Raw genomic sequence first — 25,914 nt, forward strand, 5'->3', positions numbered from 1 at the left:
TAGAGTTCTTTGATTGTGATGATAGATGATGATGATATATATAGAGTTCTTTGATTGTATGAAAACTTTGTAAAATGTACCCCCTCCCCGATAACTTTGACATGAGGGGGGACGTCGGACATGCATGAGAGAGAGGCGGTCCGCTTGCCTGACCAACTATCGAGGCCACCCAAACCCTAGAAAAAGAGTGTCGTCGTTGTCGATCTACCCAGGCCCTCCCCGATAACTTCGACATGAGGAGGGGACGTCGGACTATATAACAAACACTTGTGAAAAGTTTCAGTTTTCATCGCCAGTTGCCTCCCCCTCCCGGATAAACCCCTCCCGGATAACTTCGACCGTGATAACTTATACCACGGGAGCACCCCCGGGCCCTCTCACTCGACCAAAACTCTCAAGGACACCCAAACCCTAGAAAAAAAAGGATGTCGGTCTCCTACCCCCTCCCGCCGCGCCCCTACCCTTGAAGCGTTGCCGAGGCCACCCCAAACCAGGAATAAGCTAGGTCTACGTTTGCACTAATATATCCACCTGCTGTCATGTTTGTGTAATAATTTCCATGTTGTAATATTTGCAGAAACAATGGAGCACGGACGAGACGAGCAAGCAGAAGAGGTGTTGGGGGACATAATCTTAGCCGGAGGTGATATCTTGTCATATCTTAACGACAATGATGGTCTGGAAGAACAGGGTGAAGAAGCAGGCTACGGTGATCGAAGAGTGGAGGAGGAAAGACATGATTATGATGGCTCCGGTGACCCAATGCTGGTGCAAGAAGGAGCCTGTGGTGACGGCTCCGGTGACCGAACAGAGTCCGGCCAGGTAAATATATTAGTTAAGCCTGTGCTGACTAGCTAATTGATGCATTCATTGTTTTGGTATGTACACATATTAATTAACTCTCGTCTTTCTTCTTTTTTCTAGCCCTCCGGATCAAGCACAACTTCGGTAAAGAGACGAGGCCCGAAGAGAAAGTTGCGCTCGGATGAAAGGTTTGAGATCACAGCAATCGCGCGCGACGGCCAACCGATTGAACCCATCCGGACAAAGGAAGCATTTGCTGCTCAGTGCGGGGTTCTTGTTAGGGACAAGATCCTGATCAGCATCCACCAATGGTATAAGCCTAAGAAGGAAGACCCTGAGGTGTCTTATGTCAATGATATGTAGAAAGATGATCTTTGCACTGAGCTGAAGGCAAATTTCACCCTCCCGCCAGAGGAGGATCCGGAGAAGCCAGTTAAAGAGCAATTAATCAAGTCCCATGCTCTTAAGAATATGGCAGACCTATTCAGGAGGTGGAAGAATGAGCTGAAAACGTTTGTCGACAAAGAAGAGACACCAGAATTCATCGGCCGATATGAGAAGATCAGAGATCACTGGCCCGCATTTGTGGACCACAAGACATCAAAAAAGAGTAAGAAGATGTCAGCGACAAACAAGAAGAATGCTGCGAAGAAGAAGCTTCACCATCGCACGGGGTCAGGTGGCTACCTAAAAGCCCGGCCTAAGTGGGCCAAGGCTGAGAATGATCTGCTTGAAAAATGGATCGAACCACAGACAATGAACTGGCCAGACCGTTGCCGGACTTGGTTCTTCGGGGCTGGCGGAAAATTGGACCCTGTATCAGGGACGTGCGTTTGGACGAACGAGCTTTTGAGAATACCAGTCAAGAAGATTCAGCAATATATCGATGCAGCGCAGGAAGGGACGTTCGTTCCAGACAGAGAGAACGACGAGCTCACAATGGCCCTCGGGAATCCTGAGCACCCTGGACGGACACGAGGCACGCCAGGCTCCGTTCCGTGGAAGGTTGGTTTTCCGGACGCAGGCGGTTACAAAAGCCAGGAGAGGAGGAAAAAAATGGAGCAGACCCAAATTCAGAAGCTGCACGAAAGGGTTCAAGTGCTAGAGGAACGAGACGACAATCGACATGCCGAAACTACCCCCGAAGCTACCCCGCCATCTCAGCGGAGAAGCAGCGTGGCTTCCACCGAGCTGCTTCAGCCGGAGCATGTCTTGACGGCTCCTGCTAGCTACCCCGTGGATGCTATCACGGAGTCTCAACATTGCCACCTTATGGCGCAATGGCAGAACTTCAAAGTCAAGGCGGCTGTTGGCTCTGTTTTACCTCCTGAACCCGGCGCAACCTACCACTGCCGGCCGATTCCAGAAGGATATGCTAGGGTGATGGTGGATGAAATAACGGAGGGATTTGAGGACCTCCAGCTTGACCACCCTACCGGTGAAGGGGAGACTCGGCTGGGTTTAGCTCTGAAGACTCCGTGCCTATGGCGGAAGGAGCTCATTAACCTTCCGAACTGGACGCCTCCGGCGAGTAAGGGCACTCCGCCGCCTCCTCCTCCGGCGAGTGATCAGAGCACTCAACCTCCTTCTCCGGCGCGAGGCGGCACTCCGCCTCCTCCTCCGGCGAGTGATCAGGGCACTCAGCCTCCTTCTCCGGCACGTGCCGGCACTCCGCCTGCGCCGGCGTGCCAGAGCAGCCAGCCTCCTCCTTCTCCGCCTCGTCAGCAAGGGCGGAAGAGACCCGCCGCCGCTCCGGCTGCTCCGGCGCATCGTAGTCCTTCTCCTCTGCCTCGTAAGCAAGGAAAGAAGACAGCCGCAGCCGCTCCGTCTGCTCTGCCGGTGTCTAGCAGTACAGCCAGAGGCGGGAGGCAATACAGATTCGGTCCTTCTCTGAAGACTCCAAAGAAGTTACCATACGAGAGGACCGAGGAGGAAACCACGAAGATCGTGCGAGCCGAAGTGACGATCTTCTTTGAAGGGGTGAAAGCAAAGAAGCATCCACCTCCGGAGGAGAAGGTAGATCCGGTGAAAGCGAAGCGCACTCTGCCTACCCTGACAAAACCACCAAAGTCTCCGCCGAGAGGCAACTATGAGCGCATTATTGCAAAGACATTTGCCGAAGCGGAGCGGTCGCGAAGTACTGTCAGTAATCAAAGGTTAAAAGAATGACGAGCTGGGAAAAAAATTGCCCAGCTCGGCGAACAAGTGAACCAATCGTGCCCCCCGCTCAAGGTGTCTAGTGACATCGTCGCTAATGATCCGAGGATGGTGCCCGGTTATAGCAATCTTGGAGATTACCTACCCGACGATGTACATTATGATATCTTGGAGGTGGACGAACACAAATACCATTACGGGAAGCCTCTCGTCAATGATGAAAGATCTCTAACAACGATGATGCGAAGATTACATGATTGGTACATGAAAACCTACAGAGAGTCTGATGGGATGAATACTTTGACGCTGAGAGTTAAACCGGAGCATGACCTCGTTGGAATTGAACTGCTGAATGTTCCATTTGAGGAGTTCTTCCAGTTTTTCAATCACAAGGCCCTCGATAAATCAACGATCACTTGCTACTGTCTGTAAGTAGTACTACTTCTATCATTAAGTCTCTCTATATAGGTCAGCTCTTTCATTGCATGTATTTATAATTATCCTCACTATATTATGCAGATTGAAGATCGCCGAATTGAAGAAAAGACAAATCGGTGATATTGGGTTCATTAACACAAATCTCATAGATGCATATACGATTGAAAAACATGCCAAAGAAGCCGAGGCCAACTTGCTACGATCGTTGGTATTAAATCAAAACAAAGATATAATACTCTTTCCTTACAACTTCAAGTGAGTGTTACTGTCTTGTGCATATTCGGTTTCCCTTATTAGTCCAGGTTATAGTAATGTAATTGATGACTTATGCATGCATGCGCAGCTTCCACTATATTCTCCTAGAGATTAAGCTTGAGCAGGGAGTAGTAACCGTCTTAGACTCGAGACGAAAAGATCCCGAGGACTATGCGGACATGACTCAAATGCTCGAGAAGTAAGTTAAATGGATCATTATCCACCATATCAGCAACTTTGTTCATTTCCTGATATCAAGTAATTGTTTTCTTTGTCTGGCAAGGGTTTGGAGAAAATTCACCACAAAAGCTCTAGGACTGCCGAAGAAGCTGCAATTTAGACACCCGAAAGTAAGTACTATAGTAGCATGTTCCGCACATCTCCTAGTGATTCAAGCGCTAGTTTCATCAATACCATTTAGCATGCTTGCTTATCAGTTAGATTGACCTCTATTTCTTGTAAAGTGGTTGTGGCAGGAACAAGGGAATGATTTCTATGGATACTACGTTTGCGAGTCTATCCGCCACACGACCTGTGAGAGGGGCTACTCTGACGAACAATACGAAGTGCGTAAGCAATAATATTCACAATTTTATTTTATTACCATCATTTGTGTCGAGTTTCATTTATTCATATATATATGTATTGACCCCCTTCTTCAAATTAGTTCTTTCGGATGCGGGATGAACTCCTAGCACCAGATCGTATGCGAGCAATTCAAGAGGAATTGGCGGCATTCTTCCTTGACCACGTGATCGCTGAAAACGGAGAATACTATGTGGACCCTGTGTTCTTACAATTTAATTAGGAGATTATATTGTAAGAGATAATTATTGTATATATGTAGCCGGTAGTGTCAGATAGATATACGAGAACTTGATGTTCGACCAATCTCTCGGAGAAGGAGAGGTGGTCGATATCACTTCTCTCTGTATGCATATGTTCATGACGATCTTCTGTTTCCTTCATTTGCTTACTAGCTAGCATGTCTAGTCCTCTCCATACGTATATAGTACGTAGCGTCGACCAAGCACGGAGATAAGAGAGGACACTTCTCTCTATTAATTAGCTAGCTAACACAATATATGAAACACCTAAATTAACCCCCCAAAACCCCCCAACCCCCCCCCCCCCCTTAAAAAAAACAAAAACCCCAGCCCCTGAAATGCTGACGCGTGGATGCCTATTGGTCCCTGTTGGTGACACCAACCGGGACAAAAGGCCCTGCCTATTGGTCCCGGTTGGTGTCACCAACCGGGACCAAAGGCCCCCTGCCTGGGCTGGCAGCAGCGGCCACGTGGAGGACCTTCTGTCCCGGTTCGTGTAAGAACCGGGACTAAAGGGTTAGGGCTTTAGTAACGACCCTTTAGTTCCGGTTCGAAAACCGGGACAAAAGGCCCTTACCAACCGGGGTAAAAGCCCCTTTTTATACTAGTTAACAGAGAGTTTGCATTGCGAACTTGGTGGGACCGATCGCTCATCGCGGTTGGACCGAAACGTTACAAAGGGAAACAGAGAGTTTGCAATCCCATCTCGGTGAGACCGAGATCCCTTTCGGTGAGACCGAAATGACTAGGGTTTGTGGCAGTGGCTATGTCAACTAAACTCGGTGGCACCGGATAGAAAGTTTCGGTGGGGCCGAGTTTGATTTTTGGTTTTGGACATATGTGGATATGAGAAAGTGGTTGAGGGTTTTGGAGCATATCACTAAGCATTTGAGCAAGCAAGCCATTAAGCAACACCTCATCCCCTTTTAATAGTATTTGCTTTTCCTATGGACTCAATATGATCTTGGATCACTAAAAGTAAAATGTAGAGTCTTGAGCTTTAGAGCTTGAGCCAATCTTTTGTCCTTAGCATTTTGAGGGGTCCACATTCCTAGTCCATGCCATGACAATCATTGAGCTTTTCTGGAATATTTATCTTGAAATAGCATTAGCTCAATGAGCTATATGTTGTTAGTAATTACCAAAACCACCCAGGGATAGTTGCACTTTCAATCTCCCCTTTTTGGTAATTGATGACAACACATAGATCAAAGCTTCGACAAATGATAATAAGATTGAAATACATCGTCGCTTTGAGAAGTATGTGATAAGCAAGAGCTCCCCCTAAATTTTGTGCATTATTTAAGATTTGCGTTTGAATGCAAATGCACAATCAATTAGGATCATGGGTCACTCTACCATGTCACATACATCTTGGTGGAGCGCTCAAAATGATAGAAAAAGAAAAGCATGCACTCATCACCAAGCAAAGTGAATGATCATATAAGAGATGTAAGAGTTAATATCATCCAAGCAAGCATTACAGTAGCATATGATCAAACACATGATCAAACAAGTATCTCACACAGACATAGAGTATCAACCAAAAGCAAGAGAGATAATTGGCAAAACACTCTCTCTCGAAGCCTATGATCTATACATATTTCTCCCCCTTTGGCAACAAGATACCAAAAAGTTCGAAAATGCATAGTGCTATGCGTCTCTCAGGCTTGGTCTTCGGGAGGTGGTGTAGAGAGAACTCCAAGGACAAAGGCATCTATTGATGTAGTTGGAGCTGGTGGAGTGGCTGCTGGAGGTGGCACTGAAGCTGTGGCTGCTGGTGCTGACGCTGTAGCTCTAGTATCTGGTACTGGCACTGCAGTAGATCTCTGACCTCTAGGCACGCACCGAAAAGCATCAGTAGTTGCCTTCCCTTTCCTCTCTTCTGCTTCCTCCTAGAGCTGCTCAACTGCTGTTTGGATCTCAGTTACCTTCAGGTCAAGATCATAAAATTTTGTCTCTGTGATCCTCTCCAGACTCTCCTGGTTTTGAGTCAGGGTGGCCAAGCCCTTCTCAATCCTCAGTGTAGATTGGATCAGATATGCAAGCTGATCTTGCTTGCTCTTCAGGAAAACTTGGGATGCTTCCTCAACACTTGGCATCTTGGCAGCTTTCTCAGCCTTAGCTTTGGCTCTCTTCTCTTGTGCTTGAGCTGATGATGGTTCCTCCTTATTCATCACTACAGTGTTGTCTTCAAATTCAGGATATAAGGGTAGATGCTCCTTGTCCAGCAAATATGTGCCTGTGCCCATCTTAGAATTGATGAGCCACTGAATATGTGGAGCATACCCACAACTTCTCTTTTGGTCAGCAATTGTCCTCTTGATTGTCTCTACAATCAGACTCATGACCTTGAACTTCTGAGGGACATCAAAAAGCTGTAGCAGGTTGATAGAATGTCCTCTGATCATCTTGTGATCTCCTGACTTGGGTAGCAGAGTGTGCCTTAGGATGGTGTTGATGGTAGGCAGACCAGACAACAGATAGTGTACAGATCCAAGCTTGTGTGTCTCCAAAGCTTTGTCAGGGATCTCTTTGTACATGTTTGCCATTGAGTTGTGGTCTTTCTTCTTATTTGCATACACATCCAAGTCATCTTCATGTTCCTCTGGGGCATTGATCAATTTAGCCCATTCTTGAATAGTGGATTGGTACCTTGTACCTTCAGACATCCATATGATCTTCCCATCTGGGTAAAAGTGAGCAGTGGAGTAAAACTGCATGATCATCTCATCATTCCATTTTGTGAGCTTCTGCCCAACAAACTTATCTACTCCACAAGCTTTGAAGCTGTCACAAACTCCTGGGAAGTGATCTTCCTTCTCCTTGATGTAGTCCCAATCAACCCATCTCATGTCACATACAATTGGCTTCTTGTCAAGCAAAATTGTCTCGTAGAAGTCTTGTTGTTCTTTTGTATGAAATATGTAATCAACCGCTGTCCTTCTCCTCACAGCATAAGGATTAGACTGTCTCCAAAGTCTCAATCCAGCATCTTTTCTAATGTGCATGTCCTCAACCACTGGATGAGCATCATTGTGGTCTAGAATCGTGGGTTTCAGCTTTCTCAAGATGAGAGACTCATCATCCTCTTCTTCAGCTTGAGGCGCTGGGGCCTTGTTATTCTCTTCTGCAGGAATACTTCTGGTGTTCCTCTTGGGCTTACTGGGCTTCTGAGCTTGAGCTTTGGGAGCAGTCTTGGGCTTACTGGGCTTCTGAGCTTGAGCTTTGGGAGCAGTCTTGGGCTTTGATGGAGCAGCCCCTGACTTGATAGCATCTCCCATAAGCTTCTGCACTTTGGGTGCTGGAGCATCCTCTTCTTCTTCTTCTGAATCACTTACCATAGTTGATTTTCCAAGAACTTTTGCAGTAGTGGTTCTTGCCCTCTTCTTTTTCTTGTCATCACCTACTGCTTCACCATCATCTGATTCTATGGTGAATTTTATTGTCTCTCCTATTGCAACCTTCCTTGCCTTTGACATTGGGATTCTTCTGGTAGGTGCCTTCTTGTTCAAGCCTGGCTTTGTTGCAGCAGCTGTGCCATACTCTTTCTTCAAGACTTTCTTCCTTGAGGTGGCCTCATCCTCAACAACCACATAGTCCTCATCCTCAAATTCTAAGGTTCTCTTCTTCCTGGTTCTGGTGGCTGCCTTGGGCAAGTTGCTACGTGTGCTTCTACTGCCCTCATCATAGCTGCTTGAGGGATCTGAACCCTCACTCAATTGCACTTGTTCCTCATTCTGACTGTCACTCTGGTCAGACATCTTGGCAATCTCACTGACAGCAGACCCTGTGAATAGATGTAGATGTGGTAGAGTGGATGAGCATCACAAAGTGCAGAGTTTTTGCAAAAGAGATGACTCAAAAACTTAGTTTTAGTTCTCCACAGAAAGCATTTCGGAGCTACCGATTTGATAAACTCGGTGATACCGAAGCAATTTTGGAGCCTAAACTAGTGAACTCGGTCAGACCAAGTCACAGTTTGGTGGCACCGAGACTGCTAGGGTTTCATAGAGAGTCGAACTCGGTCACACCGATGTGCTGTTTTCGGTCAGACCAAAAATGCATGTGCTATGGCCTAAGCCAAATCTGTGAGACCAATTTCTACAACTCGATCGGTTCGAGATGAGTTCGGCGGAGACCTAACCCTAAATTTCCAAATCAAATCTAACCTAAAGGATGTTTTCTGTGGATAGAACGTTTGCATACGTGGTAAAGATCATGGCAAAGCAATGTGCTATGAATCGGAGTTAAGGAATTAACACATAGAGTCGAACCCATACCCTAGTTCGGCGGAGGTTTGCTACGGCGGCAACGGCAGAGCAGATTTCCGTTGACGGCGATGGAAACTAGCGGCAGGAGGTCGCTGGTGGCGAGGAGACGATCCGAAGACCTGAGGAGGCAGAGCAGGACACACGCGTGGGCTGAGGAGTTTGAAGAAATTTCCAAAATCTCACCCGTGGGTTTATATATCCCGACCCTGTCGGTGTGACCGAGTCGAACAACTCGGTGGCACCGAGATGCAGAATCGCAAGTGGTTACTGCAACTCGGTGTGAACGAAAAGTTCAAATCAGTTGCACCAAGATTGAAAACCTAGATCAACTTAGTGAACTCGGTGTGACCGAAGTGGATGACTCGGTCATACCGAAATGCACAAAGAGGTTTTGGAAGTTTAAGTCTATGACGAATCGGGGACTCCAAGTGCTCCTCACACAGAGTGGTTTGAATCTGACTTGATCAAACTTTGTGATGTAGCATGAATAGAGTTTGAGACGAGAAAAGCATAGATAGCTAGAGGGAGTTCTTAGGCATTCTTGCCCATCCATTTGGCAAAAGAGAAAAAGCCAAACATTCAAAGCAACAAATGGATGTCCTCGAATGAGTAAAATATGCAATCAACATGCTCACACAATAAAATGGCAAATGAAATATGTGACAAAGCATGCACAATCACTCTAGCATCTATCAAGCAATTAGGCGATGACTAGGTCATATCTATATGAGTATATTGACTTAGGAATCAAATGAGAACATTTGATCATAGGTCATACTCATCGTTTAAGCACAAGTGGGGTTACCACTTGTACATAAAGCATTGTTGTGTTCACATCAATAGAGTTGCTTTAGCTCAATTGATTAGAGTAAAGCTCCCCCTAGATGTGATATCCCCCCTAAGAGGGATGAACTAACCTTGGGTTTTGTCGATGATGACTTCATGTAGGTGTTGAAGATGTAGATGCTCAATGTTGATGTAGATCATTTGGAGCCATCCATTGGAGTGAGTTGCACTTTCAATACCTACACGGGTTAGTCCCACAAGGAACAAACAAGGATATCCATAGACATAGAGTGATGTACACATAGATGATGTCCATGAAAGCACTAGGCTACCTTGTCCCTTGTCTTACCAACAAGAGGGTTCGTGACTCCTTGAACTTGTGCAAGATATGGAAGTTGTTTGCACACGTCCTTGCCAAAAGATATGAGTGAAGTATGTTGGCGGAGTCACCCTCAAGAATTCTCTAGTTGTTCTTCTTCGGGATCCACACCATCTTGATGGGAATCCTTGGAGTTGTAGTCATACTTGATGAAGTAGAATTTGATGTAGTCTTGGGAACCCACTTGACCAAGGCCTTGGGAGCTTCTTAAAATGCATCAATCTCCTTTTGAAGCTTGTCCTTGCCTTTTTGCTTGTGGTCTTGTGGTGGAAGATCATCTTGAGCTTGTGTTTCTTGGAAAGAAGTAGGATCATACTTCTCTTGTTGAGGAACGAACTTCGTCTTGGGGTATTGATCTTCTTCCCACTCAACTCCATTGGCATTGAACTTTCGTTCAAAACCAACACCTTGATTCTTCTGTTGTCTTCCTTGCTTGCGTACAATTTCCTCAAACTGCTTACTTCCGGCAAGGCTCTTGTAAACACCTTTCTCTATAATTCCCTTCAATAAGCTATTTTCTTGCTCAAGTGAGAGAATCATTAGTGGAATCAAGAGAACTACTAGAAGCAACAACATTGGATCTGGCATGGTTATTGTTACTACTAGATGAAGAATCTTTCTTACTCTTGTTGCTCGATTTTATTTGTGGCATGTAAGTAGACAAGAGTAAACACTTGGCAATGTAAGAAGAACTTTTCTTGCAAAGATCATCATTGATTACCTTTAAGAACTCATGCTCTTGCTCATGGTTGAACTTTTCAAAGCGTAGCTTCTCATGAGTTTTTAAAAGTTCTCGATGATCTTCCAAGGTAGTTTCATGAGCTAACTTAAGAGTGTTTAGTTCTTTAGTTAGACGCTCAATCCCTTCTTATCATCTTCATTCGTTTTATCTTGATTAGCATGATTAATAGCAAGTTCATCATAGTTTCCATAACTAGAGTTGTCAACAAGTAAATCATCATCTCCTAGAAAATCGTCTTCATCACTATTGAAATCAACATACTCGGTTTGTGATACCTTTGGGCCTTTAGCCATGAAGCATCTTCCAATTCCTTCATTTGGTGAGTCAAATATGTCGTAGGAGTTGGTTCACACAAGTGCTAGACCGGCAACACCTTCATCTTGAGTATATTCAGAGTCAGAGTGATAACTTCTTTCGGAGTGATGGTCGGAGTCGGAGCCGGATACCAATTCACCAACATGAGCTTGATGTCTTCGCTTTGTGTAGCTCCTTGATGATTTGTCCTTCCTTTCCGAATCTTTGCTTCTCCGAGAGGTTCTACGTTCGTAACGATCATCTCTACTCCTTCTCTCTCTTGGTGGTGATTCTTCTCTTCTACTTCTTATTTTGGGACAATCTTCTCTTCTTTTGTAGGGAGCCGTACACTCATTGGAGTAGTGTCCGGGTCTTCCACAGTTGTAGCAATTTCGTTCACGACTTGAAGATGTTTTGTCATTGTAGGACCTTCTCTTGGAACTTCTCTCCTTGCTTCTACTCTTGTAGAACTTGTTGAAGTTCTTCACCATTAGGCTCAATTCTTCATTGAAGGTTTGTTTCTCACTGGATGATGTGGGAGCATCACATGAGGCTTTGTAAGCACTGCTTGACTTGTTGTGGAGCTCTTCCTTATCCTTAAGTGACATCCCATGAGCAACAATTCTTCCAATGACTTCCGTTGGCTTGAGATCTTTGTAATTGGGCATCATTTGGATCAATGTGCACATGGTATCATATTTTCCATCCAAGGCTCTTAGGATCTTCTTGATGATGAATGTGTCAGTCATTTCTTCACTTCCTAAGCCGGTAATCTCATTTGTAATGAGAGCGAGCCTAGAGTACATTTTAGCGACACCTTCACCATCCTTCATTTTGAACTTGTCAAGTTGACTTTGAAGCACATCCAATTTGGATTCGTTGACGGAGTCGGTACCCTCATACATATCAATCAACGTATCCCAAATTTCCTTTGCATTCTCAAGACGGCTGATTTTGTTGAATTCTTCGGGGCACAATCTGTTGAAGAGAATATCACATGCTTGAGCATTGTATTGCAGCATCTTCAACTCTTCCGCGGTAGCTTCACGGTTCGGTTCTCTCCCATCAAAGAATTCACCTTGCAAGCCAATACACACAATAGCCCAAACGGCGGGGTTATGTCCAAGAATATGCATTTTCATCTTATGCTTCCAACTAGCAAAATTAGTACCATCAAAGTAAGGACCTCTATGGTGCTAATTTCCCTCGCTAGACGCCATACTCTCCTAGGTTGTGAAACCAAGGCTATTCTCGTGGAATTGTCACGACAGATGTCCTCGAGCTAGGACTTAGTCGTGGAGCCATCGCAACTAGGAAGCTTAAAGGGGTTAAGTGGGACAAGGAACACAAGGGTTATACTAGTTCGGCCCCTTGCGGTGAAGGTAAAAGCCTACGTCCAGTTGAGGTGGTATTGATTAGGGTTTCGATGACCAGGGAGCTTAACTGCTATGCCTGGCTCTCGACGAGATCTTTGTTCTCCCTCTAAACCGCCGCCGGGTCGTCCCTTTATATAGAGAGGTTGACGCCCAGCAACTCTCAGAGTCCCGGCCGGTTCATAAGAGTGTCCGGCTCGGACTCTCAACTATTCTTGCCTTACACTACAAGTTCTACCATAATAACGGTTGTAACTATGGGCCTTAAGCCATCTCCGGGTCTTAAGCCCATCTTTGGCCCACCGTCTTCAAGCTTGGCGCCGGGCTTCAGGCGATGACCATTATGAGTAACCCGGCCTCTCCGGGCGGGTGACTCTAAGGTTTATATCCTCAACATTAGGCCCCAGATTGATTTGAGCCGGCTCATGTCAATCTTCGATCCTTTCGATAGAAAATCTTCCGGCTTATCATTGTGTGAAAGCTATAACCCGGCGTGACGTCATCTTCCGGATTCCGGGTAACCCGTCGTGACGTCATCTTCCATTAAGTCCATTTTTTACTCCACCATATCCGCAGCGGATCTTATCTTTAACTGCTATCCTGAAAATCGAGGCATTTTTATGGCGAGATAACCACGCCATGGCCTCCTCATTTCTCGCGCCCACTTATGAGCCTCGCCTTATAAATAGCCCGACCCAATGAGCCTCCGGTCACCTCGCCACCTCCATCTTCTTCCTCTCGCCACTGTGCTGCACTCGAGCTCCACCGCCGCCGCTGCCGCGGGTCTTCTTGTCTTCACCAACTCCGGCCGCTGCATCAACCTGACGTGACCAGATAAACAGCGGCAATCTCCGCATCTCTCCGGCACCCGTAAGTCCCTGTTACTCCGTAGAGTAGATCCACATTAGGTTCTTGGCTGTTCTTCCCGTGTTCTTCGCCGTTCCTCGCAAGTTCTCGGTAGATTTCATTTTTACCACCTATCTTGATCTTTAAACTATATAGAACTGCTGCGGTAGTTGTTTCACGCCCATTCCCAATGTACATAGATCAATTTTTCTTGCATAAAGGCTCCGTTCGAACCCGCGAACTTCTTCTGCATCTGTTTTAGGTCTAGAAACTTTCCTCTTTAGTCGACCGTTTTGATCCAAATTAATTACTGCGATGTGTGAAACCTGTTTTCACCACACTTAGTAAAAAACTGCATCTGCTGAGTCGTGGCGGCTTACATTTCCGGCTTAGAAAAACCGCGCGCCGTAAAATCCTCCGGCTCAGTTATGATAAAGCTGTAGACAATTTGAATTACTCTCGACACTTCAAGCGGCTTAGATAACCCGATGTACTTAACCATATGCCATTAGGCCCCTTCATAAGCCACCACTTAGAACATTGAACTGTAAATTTCCTCCGGCTTATAATTAAACCGGACGTTTCCTTTTATCATAGGCTTCCGACTTTCACCATGCCTCCCAAAGCTCCCAAAGCACCCATCACGTGAAACTGGATGAGGTCCAACGTCACTGACGAAACCTTAGCAGACTTTGTGAAAACGGGTTACCTGTCCAAGAAGGATGTCATGTCTTACCGCGCCCCTGACCCGTCAGAGGAGAGACCACAGCCAAGGGACGGGGAGGTGGTAATATTTGCGGATCACATGAGCCGGGGCTTCGCACCGCCCGACTCAAAGTTCTTTAGAGATGTGCTGAATTTCTTTGATCTGCGGCCACAAGACACAGGACCCAATTCCGTGTCAAACATATGCAACTTCCAAGTGTTCTGTGAAGTCTACCTTGGAGAAGAGCCCAGCCTTCTGCTCTTTAGAGAGCTATTCTATTTGAACAGCCAGAATGAGTGCGCCAACGGACCGAGCCTGGAACTTGGTGGAATCTCTATCCAACGCCGGAGAGACCGCCTTTTTCCTTACGCCAAGCCGCCAAGCCACCCAAAGGACTGGAACCAGACGTGGTTCTACTGCCAGGACACCTCGCCGGCTGACGAGAGCCCGCTGCCCGGCTTTCGTCCCTCGCGTCTGGAACCAACTCACCCTCTGTCAGACAAGCTATCTTAGGCGGAGCGCCAACCTCTGATCCCCACTATCAACAAAATCAAGGCTCTCCTGGGAAATGGCCTCAATGGCATTGATCTGGTCCGGGTCTGGATCTCGTGGCGGGTGATCCCCTTGAGCCGCCGCCCCGGCTTAATGTGCGATTACACGGGCCGGAAAGATGACCCCCTGCGACACAGCCGCAACGATCTTCCTGAAGACGTTGCTGAAGACATGACCAAGGCCCTCTTGAACGAGAGCTTGGCAGACTGCGGGAGGACCGGCTTAAGCCCCTTCTGCAAGACCAACCCGGCCCCAGCGGTAAGCCGCTGATCTAAATATCTTATTTTCTCTTTTAGATAGTTTTCATCTGAACCTTAAGAAATCTTCATCGTATTTTTCAGGCTGATGATAAATTTTGGAAGGTCAAGTATGACCATGAGGCGGCCAACAAGGCTAGGAAAGCTAAGAAAGCCGCCAGGAGAGCCGCTCCCCGCAAGAAGGGAAGCATGCCTACCGCCTCAGATCTGCTTCAACTAAGTGATAGCTCCGAGTCAGAGGTAACCCCTGAACCTGTAAGTTCTTGTTGTATCTCTTGTTTCTTCCTCTCCACCTTATTGATACCGATCATCAGCAGGATGACACCGGAGCAAGTAACCCGGTGACCGAAGAGGTAATGACACTTTCCTCCAACTCGGAGCCCTTGCCAAGGCTGAAAGTCCGAAGAGTAACCCGGAAAGTAAGATTTTCACATCCTTTAGCTTATCAAGATCCTCAATTTCTTTTGAAGCGACAGATTCATGAGAGCCGGCGGCACACCCAGGCCAACAAGGATGCTGACCTCTCCTCCGGGTTACCTGAAGCGTCGAGGAAACGCCGGACCGAGGTTATCTCCCACTTGTATCCTTTTCATCCTTTGGCGGGTGTTATACGTCAACCGCTCAATTCTTCTGATTCAAACTATCAGGAAACTTCACCTTCCTCTGGTGACTCGATGCAATCAAACCTGCCGGCCTTCAAGATCGTACCCGGGTAATGATGATCATCTCTTGTTGTGCCTATCTTTACTCATACTTTTGTACTAACCTTTTTGTCCTTTCAGTGCCCAGGCAAAGCTCAGCAAGAGGGCGAAGAAGAATAAGCCGGTCGAAGAGCCGGTTGTGATTGAGCCGGAGGTTTCAGCTCAAGAGCCGCCAGTTGCCTCTGCTCCTGAAGCCACCGCCCCACCCGACAAGCCAATCACAGAGACTTCTGCTAATCTGGAGACCTCCAGCCCGGCTCAGCCGGCCGATGACCCGGACGTGGTAATCACCCGGACGGAGTTTGTTGAGCCGGGGAGACCCACTGCGCTGGCCAAGTGCTCCGCCAAGGAAGAGTTGCTAGAGCGCCGCCGGGCCAATCTGGACCTCACCAACTATTCTAACTTGAACATCGGAGAGATCGTCTCCGGCTATGTCAGTCAGGTGCACAAGAGCCGGGATTTGGAGATCAACATGGTGAATCAGATACAACAGAAGTCTGAGGTACCACTTTATTGCTTACTGCATAGTTATCTTTACCATACCCTAGCCCCCAAGTCTACTACTTATGATAGAATATGTTGTAGACTTATCTTCCGACTTACTCTCATGAACCGGTAATTTTGTAGACAGAAACTTTCAACATGCATTAGCCCCCAAGTGCCAAGTGTCTTTGCTTGGAAAGTGCTTGGGACTTTAAAATTGCATGATAACTGTTCATACTATAACCCGGAAATTGTGCAGGCTGCTTGCAAGAAGTTTGAGGCTGATATCTCTGATCTGAAGAGCCACCTAAAGACTCAGGAAACTGAGACCCGGAAGGCCAACGCCGAATTTGAATCCAGCATTGCGGCTCAAGAGATGCTAAAGAAAAAGTTTGAAGCTGAAAGGAAGTCTTGGGCCGAAGAGAAGGCTATTCTTGTAAGCCGGGCCGAACAGGGGGAGAAGACTCTGACGGAGAGAAACACCGAGCTCTCCGGCTTAAAGCGCCACGTGTCACAGATGGTCGCCGCAATCTTTGGTAAGTCAATTTCGCCGGCTCTTGACAAGTTTATAGTTTTTATGTCTCATAACTCCCATCATTGCCAGCGGCTTATCTTACTTTGTGTAAACAGGTCCAAGAAGCGCCAACCTCAACCAAAATGTGCTAACCAAGTTGAAGGCCGTGTAGACTCTGGTGGAGCAACTTTACACCGGGTCGCAGCGCGCCTTGGCCGTGGTGGCCCTATCCAATGAGGTTCCGTCTCATCTGGCGGAAGTACTTCGCCGGCTGGCCGTTCTTCCTCAGCGTGTTCAAGAGCTGCGACGGGCTTCTGCAAGAGCCGGAGCCATAGCCGCTCTGAGCCGGGCCAAGGCTTTCCTTCCAGAGCTAGACCCGGCGGATATTGCACTTGGCTACCCCAGCTTGAAGGAAGACGGCACCCCTTTCGACCAAAAGGACTTTGCTGCCTGTGTGAAGATCGTGCGCCCGGTGGCCACCCTGATTGGGAATGACACTGATCTGACCAAGTACCAGCCGGGCTACGATGCAGAGACTCAGAGGATCCCCACTCCGCGTTATGAAGCCATCAGCCTAGTTCCGCCGACTCGTAAGCACACCTTTGCCCCGGAAATTGACCCGGCCGGGTTAATTGACGAGGAAGCTCAATTTGAAGCCCTGACCGGCATTGACTGGAAATCGTCAACCTTCCAGGTCATAGGAACAGCTGGAGGCGCGGAGAGGGATGAGCCGGAAGCTTCGACCCGGCAGGCATCTTGACTTTGTAAGGCGGCTTGTTAAACAATGCTCCACCCTTTTGGACTCGGCGAGTCTTGTAATAGAATAGGACCAAAATTTGAACTTTGTCGTGCCATCGTGCACATGTTGAATGCTTAATTCCATTGAAGTTGCTTCCTTATACTCCTCCGGGTCATAATTGATCATTTATTTTCCTTAAGCTTAAATGGCTGTCTTTAACTATCCTGCATAGTAAAACAAGTCACAAGTCTCTAGGCGGCTTACCGCACTTGAGAAATCATAGTCTCATATATATAACCCGGAATATGAATCTAAGTCACCCAAGACCGGTCCTCAATTATATCCTTGATATAACCGTAATAACATACTTACAGGCTTTCAAATCCGCTTCCGGTTTGTGTAACCCGGATAATAAGGTTGGTACCTCAACTCCGGTTTACCTGTCTTGATAATGCTGACTGTGTATAATTAACCTTGTGAATCAAAATTAAGTCGGCGGAATAAGAACCACCATGTACACCGTTGATACAACCAGAAGAACTTGCTGTAAGCCGGAAAATTAAACTTAAGGGCTTCTGGTTCGAATACGACCAGAGACCCGTCCCAAAGGGGATAAGCTAAGATTCGAATATGATCACATAGCCCCCAGTGGGTTTGGCGATGCCGATCAAGAGGGTACCGACAGCTATGTTCTCTTTGGTTCGAATACGACCCATGTTTGAACAGGAAGCCCCCAAATGACCTTGAGAGTTGTTTAACGACGCTGATTCGAATACGATCCACGTCGGTTCCCAAAGGGGGTGGAGCCATGATTCAAATATGATCAAAGAAAACTCCCCAATGAGCTCGGCACTTTGCCAATCAAATGGGTATCGACAGCTATGTTCTCTTTGGTTCGAATACGACCTATGTTTGAACAGGAAGCCCCCAAGTGACGTTTATTGCTTACGGCTAGATTCGAATACGATCATAAGCCGGATCCACCTCCAAGTTACCATGTGACCTTGTGATGGAAACAACACATTTACCTTTGGAGGAGAAAAAAGGACAGAGGTCCTGCTTTATTGCTTATCATAATATATACATGGCTTATAGAAATATGTACATTACGAGAGCCGGTGGCTCAACTGTAATAAGGCCGAAGCTGAGCTATGTTCCACGGCCGACGGGTCTCTTCTTCCGACTTACGTGAGTCTTTATGCTCTCGAACGTCAATGAGATAGTATGACCCGTTGTGCAAGTTCTTGCTGACCACAAAGGGTCCTTCCCAAGGCGGGGATAACTTATGCGCATCTGTTTGATCTTGGATGAGCCGGAGCACCAGATCACCTTCCTGGAAGACCCGGGACTTGACCCGGCGACTGTGATAACGGCGCAGGTCTTGTTGGTAAATCGCTGATCGAGCTGCTGCCACATCACGCTGTTCGTCCAACAAGTCAAGAGCTTCTTGGCACGCCTGTTCATTATCCGCCTCAACATAAGCCGCCACTCGAGGCGAGTCATGACGGATGTCACTAGGGAGGACTGCTTCCGCTCCATACACCATGAAGAAAGGCGTGTAACCCGTAGACCTGTTAGGAGTAGTATTGATGCTCCATAACACGGAGGGTAACTCCTCCACCCAACAACCCGGCGTCCGTTGCAAAGGGACCAAAAGCCGGGGCTTGATGCCTTTCAGAATCTCCTGATTAGCTCTCTCAGCTTGACCATTGGATTGAGGGTGAGCCACTGATGAAACATCAAGTCCAAGGCCACCTTCCGGCTGCCGTGAACCGTAATGGTCCCATTGTGACCCGGCATCTTGAGCTGTAAATACACGTAACACGGCCGAGCCATGAACTTGGCGTAAGCCGGCCGCCCAAATATGGCATGATACGGACTTCTTATTTTGACCACCTCAAAGGTCAATTTTTCCACCCTGTAGTTGTACTCGTCTCCAAAGGCCACTTCCAAGTCTATCTTGCCAACTGGATAAGCCGACTTACCATGCATCACACCATGGAAAATAGTGTTGGACTGGCTGAGGTTCTTATCAATCAACCCCATACGACGGAAAGTCTCATAATAGAGGATGTTGATACTGCTGCCTCCATCCATGAGCACTTTAGTGAACTTATATCCTCCCACCTGAGGAGCCACCACCAAGGCCAAGTGACCCGGATTATCAACCCGGGGAGGGTGGTCCTCCCTACTCCACACAATAGGTTGCTCAGACCATCTTAAATAGCGCGGAACCGCCGGCTCAACAGCATTCACAGCCCTCTTATGAAGCTTCTGATCTCGCTTACACAGACTGGTGGTAAATACGTGATACTGTCCACCGTTAAGCTGCTTTGGATTGGTCTGATAACCCCCCTGCTGCTATTGATGATCCTGGCCAGACTGCTGATTAAAGCCCCCTTGACCGTTCTGAGGATTAGAATTTGAGTCGCCGCCCGGGCCATGAAAACCGCCAGCGCCTGAGCCGCCGCCCGGGCCATGGTTGCCATTAAAGGCATTGGAATTCTTAAAGGCTTTCATGATTGCGCAATCCTTCCACAAATGAGTAGCTGGCTTCTCCCTAGAGCCATGCCTTGGACAAGGCTCATTCAACAGCTGCTCCAGCGTCGGGCCTGACCCGCCGGCTCGGGGAGGTGGCCTCCCCTTGCGTCGCTGGTTATTCCCCTGTGAGCTGGCGTTGGCCACAAACTCTAGGCTGCCGTCAGCCTTACGCTTGCCACCTCCTTGGTTTCCCGGGTTATGCTGAGGACCCTTGCCGTTGCCGTTCTTCCTTCCCTTCCCTGTCCTTTCATCATCCGAAGCGGGGTCCTTGGTACTATCAGAATCGGCGTACTTGACGAGAGCCGCCATCAGCGTACCCATATCATTGCAGTCGCGCTTAAGCCGCCCGAGTTTCATCTTCAGGGGCAGGAAACAACAATTCTGCTCTAACATTAAGACTGCGGAGCCGGCATCCATCTTATCAGACGAATGTATGATCTCTTTGACCCGGCGAACCCAATGCATCGTAGACTCACCCTCCTGCTGTTTACAGTTAGTCAAATCCACAATTGAGATAGACTGCCTACAGGTATCTTTGAAGTTTTGGATGAACCAGGCTTTCAGCTCAGCCCAAGACCCGATGGAATTCGGTGGTAGCCCTTTCAACCAAGTGCGAGCAGTCCCGTCTAACATCATGGTGAAGTACTTGGCCATCGCTGCTTCACTGACCTCCAGCAATTCCATGGCCATCTCGTAACTCTCGATCCAAGCTCTGGGTTGTAAATCAGCCGTGTAATTAGGTACCTTCCTAGGCCCTTTGAAGTCCTTGGGTAGACGTTCATTACGGAGAGCCGGCACTAAACAAGGGACACCTCCAGTCCTCGTAGGGATACCCACGTTGGCGGAAGTCGTCGGATAAGCCGGGGGTGTCTGGTAAGCCGTCAACTGAGGCGCCTGCCCCGCCTCTTGTCGCGCTCTCTCTTGGTCTGCCGCGTGAAAGGCGCCGTTATGAGCCGGGCCATGGCCAGGGGGCGGGTCATGGCGTCGGACATTACTTGAACCGGTCGCAGAGACCATGTGTCTGCTATAACTCGGGCTCCGGCCTGGACGAGGGGTTCAGTGGATCCTATCCCGGCTATAGGAATACGCCTCTTGCTGCGCCAGCGCTGTCTGAAGGAGTTCTCTGACCCGGCGGGTTTCAACAGCCGTTGGAGAGTCGCCGTCAATTGGGAGAGCCGCCAGCCGTGCTGCTACGGCGACCATGTTCTCAAGTGGGTTAGCATAATGACCCGGTGGTATTGGCACATACTAAGGCGGGGCAGGGTTCACCCGGGGAGGCCCCATCACTTGTGGCTGAACAGGGGTCCCAGACTCGGGCACTATGACCCCCGGCGGGTTACTAGACCCTGCACCTGGCGTGTTGAAGAGGTTTCGAGGATCGTAGACCGGAGGGAGTCGAGACTGGGCCTTTTGATGCCTCCTTCTCATGACCTCATTGGACGCGTTCTGATCCATCGTGAGCCGGAAGGACTGCGCCTGAATCAACTGAGTCTGGGCGTCGAGAGCCGCCCTCTCCGCAGCCATCCTGATCCCCTCCGCCGCCAGATCCTCCTTGGCCTTCACTAGATCTAACTTTAGCTGTGCCACCTCTGCGTCATGCTGGGCTTGATCCGCCGGGTCAACCGTGGCGGTCAACAGGGCCGTCATCTTGTCCGTGAGATCCATTAGCACCTGAGCCGGCAAGGGCACCGGGTTTCCTGACCCGGCGGTCGGGTTTTGAACAGGCTGTGCACCGGCCATGAAGATTCCAACCCGGCTCGGAGGCTCAAAGGGGTCCGGAATACTGTCACCATCAGAACAGCCCCTGAGCCTGCCATCTTGAAGTTGATACAACGAGTCTGACTCATCTGTGGATGACTCGCCGTCAGAGCCGGCGGCCATCTCATCACCAGATCCAGACCCTACAGAGAGTCCTTCATGGATACATCCCACAAAAACATGCTTCAAGGAAGGTAGGGCCCGGGCGGGTCGTGCGCGCTGAGCCGTCTCGATGAGATCGGCGCAGAGATCCGGCTCAGGGCCCGGCTCACCAATCTTGCCAATGAAGACATGAAGTCCGCCGAAGGGGACCCGGTACCCGTACTCAATTGAGCCGGCATCGGGGCCCCAGTTTGCATCGTCGATGTAGAGCTTGCCGCGACGACTCTTGGTCATCCGGCCCACAGCGTATCCCTTGAGCCCTTCGAAGCTGCCCTTCAAGAACTCAAATCCACCGTGCGCTGGCCCCACGGTGGGCGCCAACTGTCGTGGAATTGTCACGGCAGATGTCCTCGAGCTAGGACTTAGTCGTGGAGCCATCGCAACTAGGAAGCTTAAAGGGGTTCAGCGGGACAAGGAACACGAGGGTTATACTGGTTCGGCCCCTTGCGGTGAAGGTAAAAGCCTACGTCTAGTTGTGGTGGTATTGATTAGGGTTTCGATGACCAGGGAGCTTAACTGCTATGCCTGGCTCTCAAAGAGATCTTTCTTCTCCCTCAAAACCGCCGCCGGGTCGTCCCTTTATATAGAGAGGTTGACGCCCAGCAACTCTCAGAGTCCCGGCCAGCTCATAAGAGTGTCCGGCTCGGACTCTCAACTATTCTTGCCTTACACTACAAGTTCTACCATAATAACGGTTGTAACTATGGGCCTTAAGCCATCTCCGGGTCTTAAGCCCATCTTTGGCCCACCGTCTTCAAGCTTGGCGCTGGGCTTCAGGCGATGACCATTATGAGTAACCCGGCCTCTCCGGGCGGGTGACTCTAAGGTTTATATCCTCAACAACTATGATCACCAAAAGCTATGGAAATCAAGGCAAATGGAGAGCAAAGCTCTGATACCACTTGTAGGATCAAAAGTATGTCCAGACGGGGGGTGATTAGACTACTTGACCAAATAAAAATCTAGCCTTTTCCCAATTTAAATCTTGGCAGATTTTAGCAACTTAGCACTAGTCAAGTAAACAACCTACACATGCAAGTCTAAGAGTATTGCAGCGGAATGTAAAACATTGCATATGAAGGTAAAGGGAGGAGTTTGGAGGGAGCAAACGCAATGTAGACACGGAGATTTTTGGCCTGGTTCCAATAGGTGGTGCTATCGTACATCCACGTTGGTGGAGACTTCAACCCACGAAGGGTAACGGTTGCGCGAGTCCACGGAGGGCTCCACCCATGAAGGGTCCATGAAGAAGCAACCTTGTCTATCCCACCATGGTCATCACCCACGAAGGAGTTGCCTCACTAGGGTAGATGTTCACGAAGTAGGCGATCTCCTTGCCTGTACAAACTCCTTGGTTCAACTCCACAATCTTGACGGAGGCTCCCAAGTTGTCGGCGTTCTGGGAACAGGGGTCCCCAGACTTGCCTACCTGCGGCCCACGGCGTGGCTAAGCCAGTAGGCCGTACGGCCCATCTTCATCGACAAGGCATCCAAGACCCTCGCGAGGGGCCAAGCCTCGCGAGGCGGATGATGCAAGACCACCTCAGGAGTGGCCTGGCCAGGCAGGCTCACGAGGAGCGTAGATATCAAGGCGGGGCAAACCTCATGAGGCTCTCGTGACATGAGCCATGACGATCGGCACCAGGTAGGCGCCAGCGCGTGCAGCGTCCTTGTTTCCTCTTTGGTGCTAAGGAGGCCAGCACAGGCGAAGAGTACCGAGGCATCAGGCAAAGGTTGCTATATCGGTGCAACGAGAGCAAGACTAGCAGGACGGCAAGACAGAGGTCATCGTGGAGCCCAAGACGGCGTCACCACCAGAGCTTTTTGCAGGCGAAGACCGCTTTTGTCAGGATAGCTTGTACTAGCTGTCCCCCTTCAAATTTTCCCGCCGTTGTTGGCTCCCTTCCCGCTCAATATTTGGGGACAGGACCAGGGCCTATATAAGTAGGGATAGCCACAACAGTAGAGGGATCGAGCAGTTCACCCAGCTCTCACCCGCCAAGTTACCAAGCACAAGAACACCTCAACCTCAGGAGGTTGTTCTTCCCTCTGTACTATTCATCATCAGCCCAAGAGGCAATCCACCACCACCACACTGGAGTAGGGTACTACACCACAACGGTGGCCGAACCAGTATAAACCTCGTGCCTCTCTGTGATTGCGAGTTTGTCGAGTTCGTCCGCAAGATCTTAGCGAGCTAGGGCGTAGATCGGTAGGAGGGAAAGACTTCGCGTGCTCCCCAGTGTTCGAACCTTAAGGGTTTGCCGGAACCCCACATCCGACATTTGGCGCGCCAGGTAGGGGTGCGCTGTAGCTTCCCTTCCATCAGTTCGTTGCTCCGTCGCATAGTCGTCGCCATGGCGGACGCTCGCCGTGCTCGAGCTGAGCGTCGGGCTGCCCTCACCGCCCGCGTTGCCCAGACTGCTCCCGTCGGCGGGCCACCTCATCATTCTCCGTCTCCCGCCACCAACGCCTCCACCAGCCCGGCGGGGAACGAGCAGCATGCGTCCTCGCTGCATCCTTCGGTGCGGCAGGACGGCCGCACCGCCACTCCGTCACTGACCCCGGCCGGTTCTTCGTCTCACGCACGCCGCGCACCCATGGAGGCGCGGGCCGCGCTCCTCGCCGCAAACGAACTCCTGCGCTACCGCCCAGTCGACGACCTCTATGAGGAGTGGCTCGACCGCGTCGCCGAGCTCGTCCGCACCGCAGGGGGCTCCCCGGCGCCGTCCCTCTTTCTACCTCACCCTCAGCCAGCCACGGGCGACGAGGCTCATGGCGCGCCTCCACCACCTCTACCTCAAGACAGTGCCTTGGCACCCAGGCGCGCGGTTCCACGGCGTGATCCACCATGCCCGGTGCCCGCGCGCGAAGAGAGAAGTTGCCAAGAAATCCCCCGGCCGCGAGAAGCTGCACCCGCGCTTCCCGCGCCGCCTCGTCAAGACCGCGCACCGCCCGCGGCGACGCCACGTGGACCTCATCAAGACCACGCTCCGCCTCCGAGGAGAGCCCCAGCAACCACGGCTGGCTGCCGCGCCTTCACTCCCGAGCTGCGCAGCGTCGCCTGGCCAGGCAAGTTCAAGCTGGATCTGCCTCCTCGCTACGACGGCACCGCCGACCCCGCAGAGTTCCTGCAGCTCTACGAGCTGAGCACCGAAGCGGCCAATGGCGATGAGAAAGTCATGCTGAACTCGTTTCCCCTGGCTCTCAAGGATGGGGCCCGCTCCTGGCTCCTAAACCTGCAGCACGGCTCGATCTCCTCCTGGGACGAGATGCACGACCGCTTCATCGCCCACTTCCAGGGCACTCGTGTCGGAGGAAATGGCCACGGGTAGCCTACCCGACTACCCCTGGCTCTTCGGAAAATTTATCAGGCCTTTGGGCCTTCAAGCACTCCAAGCATTTGGGCCGCCTTCCCTAGCCGGCTACCACTAAAACGACTCCCGAAAGGCGACCCAGCCTCACCGACTCCTCCCTAGGGCGACTACGGGGTGGCCGACTCCTAGAAGCCGGCCAAGAAGGACGCCGACTCCTAGGAGCCAGCCAAGATCACAACCACTCCTCCATAAACGGCGACGTGACGGGGTGTGGCCACAGTGCGGCCCACGACCCCCGAAGCCCGAGGCGGGCATGGCTACAGGAGGCCGTACGGGAGGGACGTCTCCCGTGCGGCTCGGCACTGTAGCCACGCTAGCCTCGACGTCATCCACGACCCACTCCTGTACGGCCCAAGGACTGCGGGCCCCTTCAGCCAGAGAGAGGCGTGAAGGCGGCCCGGCTTTTCCTAGTCGGCCAAGAGTATAGCCGGCCTCCAGAAGCCGGCTACTCCCTTCCTCGAAGCAGGAGCCCCATTAAGGAGACAAGACGAGGCAAGGCTACAGTGATAGCCCCCGAGGCGGCCCACTGTAGCCACGCTTACCTCGACAAAGCCCTCATCATCGGAGGCGCGGCTACAGTAAGCAGCCACCGACAAGACCCTAGGCGGTGGGACCGGCCTGTCGACCAAGTAGCCGGCAGCCGGCGGGACCCAGCAGCCGACGGAGAAGCCGGCGAGCATAGACACTGACGGCTGGGACCAGTTCCCAGTCGGATTACCATTGTATCCCCGGGGGGTAGGCCTATATAAACCCCCCGGAGCACCCATGCAAAGGGTTCGCTTCTAGGTTCGCACCCAAGCATAGCACACACACCATAGATAGAGAGAAGCAGGAGCTAGCCTTGCTCTTCTTCTCCCTTGACCTCAACAGCTCTAGGAGCGATTGTAGCTACCCTTTATCGATCTAGTGATCATGCGGAGACCCCGCTGAGCAAGACTAGGGGTGTTAT

The sequence above is a fragment of the Aegilops tauschii genome, chromosome 7 (genome assembly GCF_002575655.3).
Source record: "Aegilops tauschii subsp. strangulata cultivar AL8/78 chromosome 7, Aet v6.0, whole genome shotgun sequence".
NCBI lineage: Eukaryota > Viridiplantae > Streptophyta > Magnoliopsida > Poales > Poaceae > Aegilops > Aegilops tauschii.